This window comes from Hyla sarda, chromosome 8, assembly GCF_029499605.1.
Source record: "Hyla sarda isolate aHylSar1 chromosome 8, aHylSar1.hap1, whole genome shotgun sequence".
NCBI classification, from domain to species: Eukaryota; Metazoa; Chordata; class Amphibia; order Anura; family Hylidae; genus Hyla; species Hyla sarda.
The window spans coordinates 59,144,739-59,150,712 of record NC_079196.1 but is presented as its reverse complement, the minus strand read 5'-3'; positions in this window follow the sequence as shown (position 1 = coordinate 59,150,712).

Sequence of the window (5,974 nt, the reverse complement as noted above, 5' to 3'; positions counted from 1 at the left end):
GAAGCCTGCTGGGGGACCACTTCTGCCCTAACATCGTTGCAGCGCTGTGATGAATAGAAGACCTCAAGCTTTGTGCAGCAGCTTTCAGTCTGTGCTTCTTTCAGTGAGGTTCTGTTAAGCTTTTAGTCTGTGCAGCTTAGTCTGTGCAGCAGCATTCAGCAAGGCTCTTTGCAGCTGTCAATAAAGCTCAGTAGAGAAACACTTCCTGAGTTTGGTCTCCTGCCATTATAAGCAGGAGACCAAAATCTGAGATTTTGACCAGGCGGAATGTGTTCTGGCCAAGAAGGGAGACCCCTGGTGGCCAGAAGTATTCAGCAGAAAAACTAACATAAAATTTTTTTTTTTTTTTTTTTTTTTATGGAAGCCAATTACAGAAGTTATTTATTTGGCAAAAGGAATCAAATATTAAAAATAATGTTTAATGACAGTGCCCATTTAAAGAGTGACAAGTACACTTTACCGTTGCTGTCTTGCAGAGGTGAGGCCATATGATTCCGGGCAGCTCACTATCTGTATGGCAAAACATGATTATCATCTACTAATGTTACATGAAGTCATCCTCATCTTGTGTATGCCTCTTGTATAATCATTAGACTGGCTCTATTTCAGAACTTTGTATTAAAGTTTCCCTTCAGAAAAAGAGCTAAAAACACTTTTCCTGCTTGTCCTTCATTCCCTGTTCTATCTGACTATAGGGGAAAAAACTTCTGAATCTTTGGGGGAGATTTATCGAAACTTGTGTAGAGAAAAAGTTAACAAGTTGCCCATAGCAACCAATCAGATCACTTCTATAATTTTTTTAAAAGTCTTTAACCCCTTAAGGACCCAGCCCATTTTCACCTTAAAGGGGTACTCCGCCCCTAGACATCTTATCCCCTATCCAAAGGATAGGGGATAAGATGTTAGATCGCCGTGGTCCTGCTGCTGGGGATCCCCGGGATCCCCGCTGCGGCACCCCGCTATCATTACAGCACAGAGCGAGCTCGCTCTGTGCGTAATGAAGGGGACGGAGCAGCATGACATCATGGCTCCGCCCCTCGTGACATGACGGCCCGTCCCCTTAATGCAAGTCTATGTCAGGGGGCGTGATGACCGCCACGCCTCGTCCCATAGACTTGTATTGAAAGGGGCGGGCTGTGACATCACGAGGGGCAGAGCCGTGACGTAACGATGCTCCGGCCCATGTATTGCCCGTCATTACGTGCAGAGCGAACTCACTCTGTGCTGTATTGACAGCGCAGTGCCACAGCGGGGATCCCGGGGATCCCCAGCAGCGGGACTGCGCCGATCTGACATCTTATCCCCTATCCTTTGGATAGGGGATAAGATGTCTAGGGGCGGAGGACCCCTTTAAGGACCCGGCCATTTTTTGCACATCTGACCACTATCACTTTAAGCATTAATAACTCTGGGATGCTTTTACTTTTCATTCTGATTCCGAGACAGTTTTTTCGTGACATATTCTACTTTATGTTAGTGGTAAATTTTCGCCGATACTTGAATCATTTCTTGGTGAAAAAAAAATTCCAAAATTTGATGAAAACATTTTTAACTTTGAAGCTCTCTGCTTGTAAATAAATTATATTTTGATTCACATATACCATATGTCTACTTTATATTTTCATCATAAAGTTGACATGTTTTTACTTTTGGGAGACATCAGAGGGCTTCAAAGTTCAGCAGCAATTTTCCAATTTTTCACAAAAATTTCAAAATCGGAATTTTTCAGGGACCAGTTCAGTTTTAAAGTGGATTTGAAGGGCTTTCTTATAAAAAAAAAAATACCCCATAAATGACCCTATTATAAAAACTGCACCCCTCAAAGTATTCAAAATGACATTCAGAAAGTTTGTTAACCCTTTAGGAGTTTCACTGGAATAGCAGAAAAGTAAAGGAGTAAATTCAAAATCTTCATTTTTTAAAGGGGTAATAGGAGAAAAAGCCCCCCCAAAATTTGTAACCCAATTTCTCTCGAGTAAGGAAATACCTCATATGTGTATGTCAAGTGTTCGGCGGGCGCAGTAGAGGGCTCAGAAGGGAAGAAGCGACAATGGGATTTTGGAGAGTGAATTTTGCTGAAATAGTTTTTGGGGGGCATGTCACATTTAGGAAGCCCCTATGTGCCAGAACTGCAGAAAACCCCCACATGGCATACCATTTTGGAAACTACACCCCTCAAGGCATGTAACAAGGGGTACTGGGAGCCTTAACTCCCCACAGGTGTTTGACGACTTTTTGTTAAAGTTGGATGTGTAAATGAAAAAAAAAATCTTTGCACTAAAATGCAGTTTTCCCCCCAAATTTTACATTTTTACAAGGGGTCAGTGGCGTTGCGACCCGGGTGTGGGGGATGCGGCCCGCACCGGGTGACACCAACCTAATGGGGTGACACCAAGACGCTCAGCAGCACCCCCCCCCTCCCCAGCTACACAGACACCCCCGCCCCCCATCTGTGCCCGACCGGCCTCCCATCTGTCAGCACCCCTCCCCCCCCTGCGCTGTGTGTGCGGTGCGCCCTTCCGTCAGCAACCCCACTCTTTCACCTTCACTGTGCGCCCGTCCCTCATCACACCCCCCCTCACCTTCACCAGCACTGTGCCCGGCCTCCGCTCCCACGTCTGCGCCGGCCTGACGTCACACCGCATAGCCGCGCAGGAGGACGTCAGTTACGTCACTCGCACGGTGCCCGGTGAGAAGGAGCGCTGCGCTGGATGGGTGAGTGTGTATGTCTGTCTCTCTGTCTGTCTGTCTCTATCTATGTTTGTGTATGTGACTGTGTGTATGTAACTGTGTGTATGTGACTGTGTGTGTATGTGACTGTGTGTATGTGACTGTGTGTATGTGACTGTGTGTATGTGACTGTGTGTAAGTGACTGTGTGTGTGTATGTGACTGTGTGTGTGTGTGTGACTGTGTTTGTCTCTCTGTGTTGTATGTGTTTTTTGTGTGTGTGTGGGGGGGGGGCTATAACCAGCGTGGGGTAACTGGTACCTACCTAATGTGGGGGAACTGGTACCAAATGTGGGGAATCTATGCTGCCTAATGTGGGGAATAGATGCTACCTAATGTGGGGAAACTGCGACCTACCTAATGTGGGGGAACTTCTGCCTACCTAATGCTCCCCCCCTGGCAGTAGCACCCTCATCCTCCACCAGCAACACCCCCCCCCCCCCCCCAGCAGCACCTCCATCAGCAGATCCTGATGGTGGATGATGGAGGTGCTCCTGCCAGGAGGATGATCCTGCCGATGGATGATGGGGGTGATACTGCCAGGGGGGAAGACAAGTAGCACCCTCATCATCCTCCAGCAACACCCCCCCAGTAGTAGCACCCCCATCATCCACTAGCAACACCACCAATCCCCCCCCCCCTCCCGTGGTAATAGCATCAGCTAACAGATGTTGAGGGGTGTTACTGCGGTTGTGGTATTATATTCAGAGGGTGCACTGTATGGCAACGTTATATTCAGAGGGCGCTGTGGGTGGTAGTATTATATTCAGAGGGTACAGTGGGTGGTAGTATTATTAGAGATGAGCAAACTTACAGTAAATTCGATTCGTCACGAACTTCTCGGCTCGGCAGTTGATGACTTATCCTGCGTAAATTAGTTCAGCCTTCAGGTGCTCCGGTGGGCTGGAAAAGGTGGATACAGTCCTAGGAAAGAGTCTCCTAGGACTGTATCCACCTTTACCAGCCCACCGGAGCACCTGAAAGCTGAACTAATTTATGCAGGAAAAGTTATCAACTGCCGAGCAGAGAAGTTTGTGACGAGTTGAATTTACTGTAGTTTGCTCATCTCTAAGTATTATATTCAGAGGGCGCAGTGGGTGGTAGTATTATATTCAGAGGGTACAGTATGTGGCGGTATTATATTCAGGGGTACAGTATGTGGCGGTATTATATTCAGGGGTACAGTATGTGGCAGATTTATATTCAGGGGTACAGTATGTGGCAGATTTATATTCAGAGGGTACAATATGTGGCAGATTTATATTCAGAGGGTACAGTATGTGGCAGATTTATATTCAGAGGGCGCAGTTTGTGGTAGTATTATATTCAGAGGGTACAGTATGTGGTAGTATTATATTCAGGGGTACAGTATGTGGCAGATGTATATTCAGAGTGTACAGTATGTGTTGGTATTATATTCAGAATGTACAGTGTTTGGTAGTATTATATTCAGAGGGTACAGTATGTGGCAGATTTATATTCAGAGGGTACAGTATGTGTTGGTATTATATTCAGAATGTACAGTGTGTGGTAGTATTATATTCAGTGGGTACGGTGTATGGAAGGTTTATAATCAAAGAGTGTAGTGTATAGTAGTATTATATTTAGAGGATACAGTGTCTGTCAGGTTTATAATAATAATTGTTTTCATATAGAGGATGAGAATGCGCTGACATAGTGAGGAGACGTCTGGGCGTCACATTCTGCAGAGAGAAATTTTAGCTGGAACAAGTCCCGGCGGTATGTACCATCTGAATTAGATAAGGGAAGACTATAGAGAAGATGTCACCTGTAATCACTGATATCATTGTGTATACTCCTCACTATAGAGAAGACGTCACCTGTAATCACTGATATCATTGTGTATTCTCCTCACTATAGAGAAGACATCACCTGTAGTCACTGATATCATTGTGTATTCTCTTTACTATAGAGAAGACGTCACCTGTAGTCACTGATATCATTGTGTATTCTCCTTACTATAGAGAAGACGTCACCTGTAGTCACTGATATCATTGTGTATTCTCCTCACTATAGAGAAGACGTCACCTGTAGTCACTGATATCATTGTGTATTCTCCTCACTTTAGAGAAGACGTCACCTGTAATCACTGATATCATTGTACATTCTCCTCACTATAGAGAAGACATCACCTGTAATCACTGATATCATTGTGTATTCTCCTCACTATAGAGAAGACGTCACCTGTAGTCACTAATATCATCGTGTATTCTCCTCTCTATAGAGAAGACGTCACCTGTAGTCACTGATATCATTGTGTATTCTCCTCACTATAGAGAAGACGTCACCTGTAGTCACTGATATCATTGTGTATTCTCCTCACTATAGAGAAGACGTCACCTGTAATCACTGATATCATTGTACATTCTCCTCACTATAGAGAAGACGTCACCTGTAGTCACTGATTCCATTGTACATTCTCCTCTCTATGTCCTATCAGAGCTGTAGTCGCTTGTCAGTTCTACAGTTAGGTCAGTGAAACTACAACTCCCAGCATAACCTCACCACTGCTCAAAGGGGTACTCTACTGGAAAACATTTTTTTTATCAATTGGTGCTACAAAGTTAAACAGATTTGTAAATTACTTCTATTTAAAAATCTTAATCCTTCCAGTACTTATTAGCTGCTGTATTTATTTTCTGTCTGACCACAGTGCTCTGTGCTGACACCTCTGTCCATGTCAAGAACTGTCCATAGTAGGAGCAAATCCCCATAGCAAACCTATCCTGCTCTGGACAGTTCCTGACATGGACAGAGGTGTCAGCAAATAGCACTGTGGTCAGACTGGAAAGAACTACACAACTTCCTGTGGAGCATACAGCAGCTGATAAGTACTGTAAGGATTAAGATTTTAAATAGAAGTAATTTAAAAATCTGTTTAACTTTCTGGCACCAGTTGATATAAAAGTAAATGTTTTCCAGTGGAGTACCCCTTTAAGTAATTCTGGGAGCTGTATATTTCAATGGTGAAAACTTCTTTAACACTTTCCTATTCTGTGGCAACTGGTATATCTGATTATTATACTGGAATTTCTCACAATGCGCTACAACAGTGGTGTCTGTCACAACAGGCTAAAAACTTACTGGGGGGAGGGGGTAGGTATGGGGGTGACACCATTTTCTACCGCAACGGGTGACACCAACCCTAGCAACGCCACTGCAAGGGGTAATAGGAGAAAATGACCCCCAAAATTTGTAACCCCATTTCTTCTGAGTATGGAAAT